The sequence below is a fragment of the Manacus candei genome, unplaced genomic scaffold (assembly GCF_025592945.1).
Source record: "Manacus candei isolate 608988 ecotype Guabito, Panama unplaced genomic scaffold, ASM2559294v1 h1tg000035l, whole genome shotgun sequence".
Taxonomy (NCBI): domain Eukaryota; kingdom Metazoa; phylum Chordata; class Aves; order Passeriformes; family Pipridae; genus Manacus; species Manacus candei.
In genome coordinates, this window is record NW_026138083.1 from 69,088 (window position 1) to 79,171 (window position 10,084).

General features: G+C 51.1%; 1 long non-coding RNA gene across 3 annotated transcripts; it reads right to left on the reverse strand.

Annotated features, from left to right (window-relative positions):
• Nucleotides 1-1,776: 1,776 nt before the first annotated feature.
• On the reverse strand, nt 1,777-9,776 carry LOC127473381 (uncharacterized). 3 transcript variants are annotated; one of them, XR_007905431.1, is made up of 3 exons: nt 9,648-9,776; nt 5,184-5,759; nt 1,777-2,711 (listed from the first exon to the last, which is right to left on the reverse strand). It is a non-coding gene; the product is annotated as an uncharacterized LOC127473381 (long non-coding RNA). The 3 variants fall into 3 exon arrangements; XR_007905429.1 differs by lacking the exon at nt 5,184-5,759 and adding an exon at nt 8,571-9,146; XR_007905430.1 differs by lacking the exon at nt 9,648-9,776 and adding an exon at nt 6,261-6,389.
• Nucleotides 9,777-10,084: the final 308 nt, after the last annotated feature.

Here is a 10,084-nt window from a genome sequence, read left to right on the forward strand (position 1 = left end):
GGAGAGGAGCCTGAAAAAATTAAAATCAGGACAGGAGACTAATACAATAAAAATCAGGGGAGCAGCCTAAAAAAATTAAAATCAGGAGAGGAGCCTGAAAAAATTAAAATGAGGAGAGGAGCCTGAAAAAATTAAAATGAGGAGAGGAGCCTGAAAAAATTAAAATGAGGAGAGGAGCCTGAAAACAGTAAAATCAGGACAGAGGACTAATACAATAAAAATCAGGAGAGAAGCCTGAGAAATTTAAAATCAGGAGAGGAGCCTGAAAAAATTACTATCAGGAGAGACCCAGAACTCACCCAAGTCTCCCCAGAAAACTACCAGAAACTGATTTAAATCTCACCAAAAATGACCCAGAGCTCACCCAAATCTCCCTAAAAAATGACCAGAAACTGATTCAAATCTCCCCAAAAAAGACACAAAAATTGATCCAATTCACCCCTAAAATTGATCCAGAACTGACACAAAACTGGCCCAATTCACCTCAAAAACTAACTCCAAATTGGCCCAAAACCTGACCTAAAAATGCAAAAAACCCCCCCCAAAACTGACCCAAAATGATACAAAATCAGCCCCAAATATGACCAGAAACTGACCCCAAAACCCCAAAACACTGATACCAAGACTCACCCAAATCTCCCCAAAAAATAACACAAAAGTCAGCCCAATCACCCCAAAAAATGACCAGAAATTGACCCAAAATTACCGCAAAAATAGACCCAAAACTCACCCAAATCACCCCAAAAAGCGACCAGAAAGTCAGCCAAATCACCCCATAAAATGACCCAGAACTCACCCAAATCTCCCCAAAAAATCACCCACAAGTCAGCCAAATCACCCCATAAAATTACCAGAAACTGACCCAAATCACCCCCCAAAATGACCCAGAACTCACCCAAATCTCCCCAAAGAATGACCAGAAACTTAGCAAAAAAAACCCCAATAAATGACCCAAAACTGACCCAAATCTCCCCTAAAAAATGATCCGTTTCCCAAATCTCCCCAAAAAATGACCAGAAACTGACCCAAATCTCCCCCGAAAATGACCAGAAACTCACAAAAAATAACCCCCAAAAATGATCAGAAACTGACACAAATCTCCCCAACAAATGACCCAAACTTTATTTCTTTTCTTAGCAACAAATCCCTTCCTTTGCTCCCCTCTGGCCCTGCCCACACGGCCCCAGTTCAGCTCTCAGTGAGTTCTTGCTTCTGGGCAGCGACTCCTCTGCCTCTTGCTGGGGCGGCAGCAGCTCCTGTGCCGGCAGGGAGAGGGACCCCGAGCCAGGAGAGGGACCCCGAGCCAGGAGAGGGACCCCAGAGCCCCTACAGAGACCCCAGAGCCATTATAGGGACCCCAGAGCCACGATAGAAACCCCAGAGTCCCTACAGAGACCCCAGAGCCATTATAGGGACCCCAGAGCCCTCCAGAGCCCCTATAGAGACCCCAGAGCCCCTATAGAGACCCCAGAGCCCCTATAGAGACCCCAGAGCCCCTATAGAGACCCCAGAGCCCTCCAGAGCCCCTTGCTGGGTCACAGCCCCTCTTCTCCCGCCCAAACCCACCTTTCTGGCTGCAGCTGCTTTTCTTCTCTGGCTCCCCCTTCCTTCCCCAGGGAGCTTTGCCTTGTTCTTTGGCCAGGCTCCAGCTGCAGCTCAAGGGCAAAGCTGCAACTACAATTCCCCCTTCGGGTTTTTCACCTGAAAAACAAAGGCTTGGGCCAAACTCTGACCAGTCACTCGCTGAACACGAGACATCAAAGAGGGCACACAGAATAAAATGCATCCAACTCTAAATCATGTTACAATGACTGTCCACCCCAATCCAGCACTGACATTAAAAACCTTCAAGCAATCAAAAAGACCTCCAAACATCCCTTAGATAGAGAAAAGCACACCAGGAACGAATGCAAAAAGAAAAATTCCAAACAATGCTCAATTAAATAACCATGGACTGATATAAAACATGTTTAGGGAACTTAAACCACTTCTTCCCATTATTCTCCATCAGAAATTACCCTTATTTAAGTTCTCCTTTTAACACTTCATTAAAACTGACTTATTAGGAAATGGTTTGAACCAAACTTCATAACTTGATGACTCCAGGGTTTGTGCTCCTTGACTTTGGCCTGAAGGGGTTTGGAACACAGGCTTTGTTCTGGAGAGCTTTTCCCCAATCTACAAACCCTTCTGCAAATGGGACTCCCTTCCCTCAGGGTTCGGTGGCCTCTGGTTTTCCTGAAGGCTGGGGGGGATCTGGGAGCCAAATCCCAAGGGATCCAGCCCAGCTCTGCACACACACACACACACATTTCCAGCTGGTCACAGTCTCACGGGGGCCACCACCACTCAGCACATTTGCACACAAACAGCCCTCTGAGTTCCTGGCACTGGGTCTGATGGACTAAGAAATGATCAGTCTGGTGGTTTGCCCTCAGAGGAGTAAGATCCAATGATGCATTTCTATTTTCATGACAATATAACCTGGAAAACACAAACATATTTCTGCTTCATGTGCAATTTAAAATTCAAAGACACAGAAACATTCCTAGAGTTCAAGTCCCCAGGTTTGGTTCCAAATGTCACTCGGTCCCCCTGGGACAAGAACAGTGGCACACACGGACTCAACAGCCCTGCACAAGCCCAGGAGTGGGGGGGAAATATCCTTGAGAGCACTGCTGCATTTCAAAAAGAAGTCAGTCACATCAACTCTGTAACAAATAAAAAAGAGAAGCCAAAATAAATAACTGTAGACAGGGTATTAAGTACCTTGAGAATACCAATAAGAAAAAACTAAGAATAAAGGCATCTATTTGAAGTACAAAGAGTTTGGGAGACACCATTTGTTTGCCACAAAGCCTTTATTTTGTTGGCTCTTCTATAGTTAGAACCCAAACCTTACCCTCCCACAAAAAGCAGAAAACCTCTTCAGAGAGTTAGGAGATGGAGTCAGTTTGGATTAACGGGAAGAACATCTCTGGAGACAAAAAAAAGCAGAGAAAATAACCCCATCCTCAACAACAGAGCTGCCTCCCCACTGCCTGCCCCTGGACACTTGCTCTGGGGGTGACAGAGCCTGAAGTCTCCTGCCTAGTCCTGGGCAATACTTCCTGGGGACCACAGCACCACTGAGTTCCTAAAAATATCACAGCTTGGGCAGGTGCTTGGATTTTGTCTGGATTAACTCCCCTTCTTCCTTTCCAGGTGCTGCCCTACTCATTGTAATGGTGCTTGTACTCCCTGAGCCATTCCCTCCCCCATCCAACCATCCCTTGTGCCCTCTCTGACAAGGACAGTGGGTCCAGGTGTTCTGCCACGCTCCCAGGGCACAGGGGGGGACTGTGGAGCCACCCTCGAGGGGGGAAACGTGCCCTGCCTGCCCTGCCCAGGGAAAGGGAACTGCCCCAGTGCTCCCCAGCACAAGGCACCCTTGGAAATATCCACTGCAATGGGACACTCAGGGACAGCAACAAGCACTGCACGAGGCTGCTCTGGCACAGGACCAATTTTAGCCTCAGCTTTTCTCTGGACCACTTCACTTTGTTTGCCACCTCATCCTGCAGTCAGAACTTGCTGTCCTTGCAACCTTTCAGGGTGACCATAAATGACAGAGGCCTCTGCTCCAGCACCCACAAGGGCCTGATCCATCTGACAGGATCCATTTTTCCAGGGAATTCAAAGCTCCACCTGAGGACTAGGGTCTTTTCTCACCCATCCCTGTGCTGCAGCTTGGCCTCCATCTCACTGTGCTTTCAGTTCCCTCCATGGTTGAACACTGGCAGCCCTGGCCCTGGGCGGAGCTCGGCATCCTGATCCCATCCCTCCTGGCCCCCGGAACCGCTGACTCAGCAATGGAGGGCCCTCCATTGCCAAGGGCACGGGCCCGTCGGGGCTCACGGGGGGAGCAGGAGGGCGAAGGCTCCAGCCCTGCTGCTACAACCTTCCACCACTACAGCCAACAGAGGAGCCTCTCCAGCCCTGCCTCCCAAGGCATCCTCAACAAACCCAGCCCAGCTCCACAGGACAAACTGCTCCCTGTCTGCCCAGGCCAGTCTAATCCCAGAGGCTCCCAGGGTCATGCAAAACAACTGCCCAGGAGATCAGAGACCCCAGTCCATCTCTTCCTAGCACAGGTTTGGGTTAGTTTGGCAAACAGACCAACTGAGGAATTCCCCAATGTTTTCCCAGTTTGACCCCTGTCACACCAATCACCTTAACACTGCCAGTCCATAATTCTCCCTCTCTTGGGTTAAGGACTGAGCAAGTTGGACCTGTGTCTGAGCAGGACATGTGCAAACCAAATGCTGGGGACTGGAACACACACCTGGCACTCCTGCAGCTCTCACAGTCACATTCCAGAGAAAACAGCCAATTGCACCCTCACTGCTCATTTCTTAATCCCAATCCCACACTTGTTTGGCACTTGGAGCACCGCTTTTAGAACCCAATTACAGCCCATTAGAGAGCTCCCTGTCTAGCAGGGACAGGGACCCCTGGGATACTCTCAGCAATGCCTGAATCCATGGCAGGGACCTTGCTTTGAGCTCCCCAGGGCCGGGCACCCCGAGGATCTCCCCGAATAATCCTTTCGGTGCGCGCTGGAGTCCTCGGGGTGCCCCAACCCGGGGGGCACCAACAGCACTGTCCCTCCAGGGGGCCAATTTGGTCCTAAACTGCAGGGGGATCTTGCCTGTGTCCCAGACTGGTCCGGAGATCTGAGGCCCTTCCCGAGAAAATCTCGGTGCCGGCGTGAAGGGCCAGAGATCCCTTGGAGCCACGGGAGAGCAGGCACAGAGTCCCTCCTGGGGGGCAATTTGCCTGCCTGAAAACAGCTCTTCAAAGGAGCCTCTAAGACTCAGCTGGTGACTTTTAGAAGCCAGGCATTCCTTGCTTACAACACCCTGCCATGATCCCAGCCCCACGGGGGTCCTGGCAATCCGCTCCCAAAGGGCACACGGAGGGGTCTCCACTGCAGCTGATGGGAGGGGTCAGCATTACAGGAGGGCTCATTTTCCTTCCCTGCATTCCTGTTCCACATTCAGGACATTTCCCAACACTTATCACCATACACAACTACCCTTAGAAGGTTTCCAAGGGGCTTCACCGAGGGCCTTCCCAGGTCTGCTCTGTCTGGAGCCCTCCAAGTCCTCAGTGCCTGCCTGAGGAACCTCAACACAACTCACCTGCTTACACAGCAACTTGGTGCTGCTTGCCTGCTGCCTCACTTCCCTTCTTCCTTCTTTCTTCACCTCCCTTGCTTGGTCCCTTTCAATCCCTGGGCTCAGCTCTGTGCACTTTCCAGGCTCCATCCCACTGCAAAAAGGATTAGCCCTTGTTACATCTCAACACTCAGAGAGCATTCCACCTTTTGCCTTGACACTGGGCCATCAGGCCAGGGTCTCATTATTTAAAGCACAGTTTGACTCCTCAGTGACAACAACAGCTACAGCCCTGAATCCTAACACAGGCTGAGACACAAACACGGATGGGAACTCTTAAGGATCCACTTTGTCCTGCTCACCAATCAAAAGGAGCTTTCTGAACTCAAGAATAACAGACCCCAGGTCCTTTTACTGCAACTTTACCTGCTATAAATGTGACCCACCAGACCTGCAAAGGCCCTTCCCACTTCACCTGCAGGGCTGGCAGTGCCACCACTGGACACGGCCCCAGTGGCTGGGCAGGAACGGAGGGGCTGGGGCGTCCAATCCATCGGCCCAGGCGGCACCAGGAGTTCCTGCAGTTCCTGAGGGGAGAGCCTCAAGCCAACAAAGGATTAGGAAGAATATTTTAAACTTCAATGTGTCTATCTCCTGGAATATGGGGACTTTGATAAGTCCTACTGGTGCAACAAGGACACACTCAAGGCTATCTATTAAAAGGATCTACCAGCACTCAAAAGCTATCACTGTCCTTCTGTCAGGGGGAACGCAGCAAACTCTCTTTGCCAGGAGCCTCCAGGAGGACTTCCAGCTTTTGGGGCTCCCTTTTAACCATTTTTCCCATAACTGGAGCTGGGACTATCACCTGCCCTACAGGGGGAACAGCCCACAAAGTTCACCATCAGGGATGCCATTAACTGAAAGTCCCTTCTCAGGGGGGTCACTGCACACCTTGGCCTTTGTTTGCCCTCCCCACCAAAGATGCTTCCAACAGTTCTGACACATCTGGCAGACCCAGAGCTCTCCTCAGGGAATGCTTCAGCTGCTTAAAGGCTGCCCTTGCACCATCTATTCAAAAAGTCGCCATAACAGTCTTACCACACATCCCGAGGGAGCAATGCAGAGTCCAGCCCGTCCCACCATTCCCAGCAAGGCAGTTCATGGGCTGTCTGGGGCTCAGGGAGGAGTCACGGGGCTTCTCTTCTTCCTGCCTGCTTGCCCCATTTTCTCCTGCAAAAGCAAAGCTTTCTTGGCTTTCCTTGCTCAAGGAGATGCAAAGGCCATCTTTTAAATCCAATACTGGAAACTCCTCCAGGTTGTCATTCAAGGTGCTTCTCTCAGGTCCTGCACTAATCAATCATCTTGTCCACTGGTTTTCTTGGCAGGTTCTTGCATTCACGTCCTACAAGCAAACCAGGAGGAGCCAATTTAGCTGTTCCTGCAACCAATCCAGTCTGGCATTCTGATTTTAAAGGATACTGGGTTGGCCTTACCCATAGAGATCCCACATCAGGGGTAATACCTACAGGTTCTGCCCTCTTCCACTCTCCTGCAGCTCCACTGGCCCACACCACAGGAACAACTGCAGCTGCCACTTCAGTCAGGGCCTTGCTGCTGACAGGAGTTATTCCCTGCACAACAAGAGCTGCTGCTTGGACACATTTAGTTTCAGCAATTACAGTGTCAAGAGCCCCAGTTTTCAATTCCATTTCTGCCTCAACTTTTCCAGCCCATCACTTCCTAGCAGAGGTTTGGGTGAGTTTGGCAAAAACACAAACTGAGGAATTCCCCAATGTTTTCCCAGTTTGACCCCTGTCACACCAATCACCTTAACACTGCCAGTCCATAATTCTCATTCTGCTGTGTTCAGGACTGAGGAAATTGTACTTGCGTCTGAGCAGGACATGTGCAAACCAAATGCTGGGGACTGGAACACACACCTGGCACTCCTGCAGCTCTCACAGTCACATTCCAGAGAAAACAGCCAATTGCACCCTCACTGCTCATTTCTTAATCCCAATCCCACACTTGTTTGGCACTTGGAGCACCACTTTTAGAACCCAATTACAGCCCATTAGAGAGCTCCCTGTCTAGCAGGGACAGGGACCCCTGGGATACTCTCAGCAATGCCTGAATCCATGGCAGGGACCTTGCTTTGAGCTCCCCAGGGCCGGGCACCCCGAGGATCTCCCCGAATAATCCTTTCGGTGCGCGCTGGAGTCCTCGGGGTGCCCCAACCCGGGGGTCACCAACAGCACTGTCCCTCCAGGGGCCAATTTGGTCCCAAAATGCAGGGGGATCTTGCCTGTGTCCCAGACTGGTCCGGAGATCTGAGGCCCTTCCCGAGAAAATCTCGGTGCCGGCGTGAAGGGCCAGAGATCCCTTGGAGCCACGGGAGAGCAGGCACAGAGTCCCTCCTGGGGGGCAATTTGCCTGCCTGAAAACAGCTCTTCAAAGGAGCCTCTAAGACTCAGCTGGTGACTTTTAGAAGCCAGGCATTCCTTGCTTACAACACCCTGCCATGATCCCAGCCCCACGGGGGTCCTGGCAATCCGCTCCCAAAGGGCACACGGAGGGGTCTCCACTGCAGCTGATGGGAGGGGTCAGCATGACAGGAGGGTTCATTTTCCTTCCCTGCATTCCTGTTGCACATTCAGGACACTCCCAACACCTGTTCCCATCTACACAAACCCTTATAAGTTCTCTGAGGGGCTCCATTGGGGGTCTCTGGTGGTCACCTGTGCCTGCAGACCCCAAAGTTCTCAGTGACCACCTTATCAACTTCAAGACAACTCACCTGGTTGTAGAGGAGCTTGGTGCTGCTTGGCTGCTGCCTCAGTTCCCTTCTTCATTCTTTCTTGACTTTGCTTGCTCAGTCCCTTTAAGTTCCTTGGCTCAGCTCCATGCACTTTCTAGGGAACATCCCACTGCAAAAACTACCAGTTCTTGGTACATCTCCTAACTCAGATATCAGGGAGTGAGGCAGAAATCAACTCATCCAGGGCACTGCCTCCAAATATTGGGACAAAAACACCATAACATTCCATGGCTCCCCTTGGCAAATCAACCCCAAACTGCTCAGACACAAACAACACCCTGCACACTACAACAATCTGGCACTGCTGGTTCAACCCGGCCAAGTCAGTTGGGAAACTACACAAGGTCAACTTCCTTCCAAGTTTCAGTTATGACACAAAAGTCAGGGAGATCACAGACTCCCCCACAGAGTTTTACTCTGAGGAGAGAAGGAAACCAAAGCCATCCCCAGGGCTGCAATAGCTCAGGCTCCCCAAAAGGCCCAGGGGCTTCAGGTTTCTGAGGGGCTTCACCGAGGGCCTTCCCAGGTCTGCTCTGTCTGGAGCCCTCCAAGTCCTCAGTGCCTGCCTGAGGAACCTCAACACAACTCACCTGCTTACACAGCAACTTGGTGCTGCTTGCCTGCTGCCTCACTTCCCTTCTTCCTTCTTTCTTCACCTCCCTTGCTTGGTCCCTTTCAATCCCTGGGCTCAGCTCTGTGCACTTTCCAGGCTCCATCCCACTGCAAAAAGGATTAGCCCTTGTTACATCTCAACACTCAGAGAGCATTCCACCTTTTGCCTTGACACTGGGCCATCAGGCCAGGGTCTCATTATTTAAAGCACAGTTTGACTCCTCAGTGACAACAACAGCTACAGCCCTGAATCCTAACACAGGCTGAGACACAAACACGGATGGGAACTCTTAAGGATCCACTTTGTCCTGCTCACCAATCAAAAGGAGCTTTCTGAACTCAAGAATAACAGACCCCAGGTCCTTTTACTGCAACTTTACCTGCTATAAATGTGACCCACCAGACCTGCAAAGGCCCTTCCCACTTCACCTGCAGGGCTGGCAGTGCCACCACTGGACACGGCCCCAGTGGCTGGGCAGGAACGGAGGGGCTGGGGCGTCCAATCCATCGGCCCAGGCGGCACCAGGAGTTCCTGCAGTTCCTGAGGGGAGAGCCTCAAGCCAACAAAGGATTAGGAAGAATATTTTAAACTTCAATGTGTCTATCTCCTGGAATATGGGGACTTTGATAAGTCCTACTGGTGCAACAAGGACACACTCAAGGCTATCTATTAAAAGGATCTACCAGCACTCAAAAGCTATCACTGTCCTTCTGTCAGGGGGAACGCAGCAAACTCTCTTTGCCAGGAGCCTCCAGGAGGACTTCCAGCTTTTGGGGCTCCCTTTTAACCATTTTTCCCATAACTGGAGCTGGGACTATCACCTGCCCTACAGGGGGAACAGCCCACAAAGTTCACCATCAGGGATGCCATTAACTGAAAGTCCCTTCTCAGGGGGGTCACTGCACACCTTGGCCTTTGTTTGCCCTCCCCACCAAAGATGCTTCCAACAGTTCTGACACATCTGGCAGACCCAGAGCTCTCCTCAGGGAATGCTTCAGCTGCTTAAAGGCTGCCCTTGCACCATCTATTCAAAAAGTCGCCATAACAGTCTTACCACACATCCCGAGGGAGCAATGCAGAGTCCAGCCCGTCCCACCATTCCCAGCAAGGCAGTTCATGGGCTGTCTGGGGCTCAGGGAGGAGTCACGGGGCTTCTCTTCTTCCTGCCTGCTTGCCCCATTTTCTCCTGCAAAAGCAAAGCTTTCTTGGCTTTCCTTGCTCAAGGAGATGCAAAGGCCATCTTTTAAATCCAATACTGGAAACTCCTCCAGGTTGTCATTCAAGGTGCTTCTCTCAGGTCCTGCACTAATCAATCATCTTGTCCACTGGTTTTCTTGGCAGGTTCTTGCATTCACGTCCTACAAGCAAACCAGGAGGAGCCAATTTAGCTGTTCCTGCAACCAATCCAGTCTGGCATTCTGATTTTAAAGGATACTGGGTTGGCCTTACCCATAGAGATCCCACATCAGGGGTAATACCTACAGGTTCTGC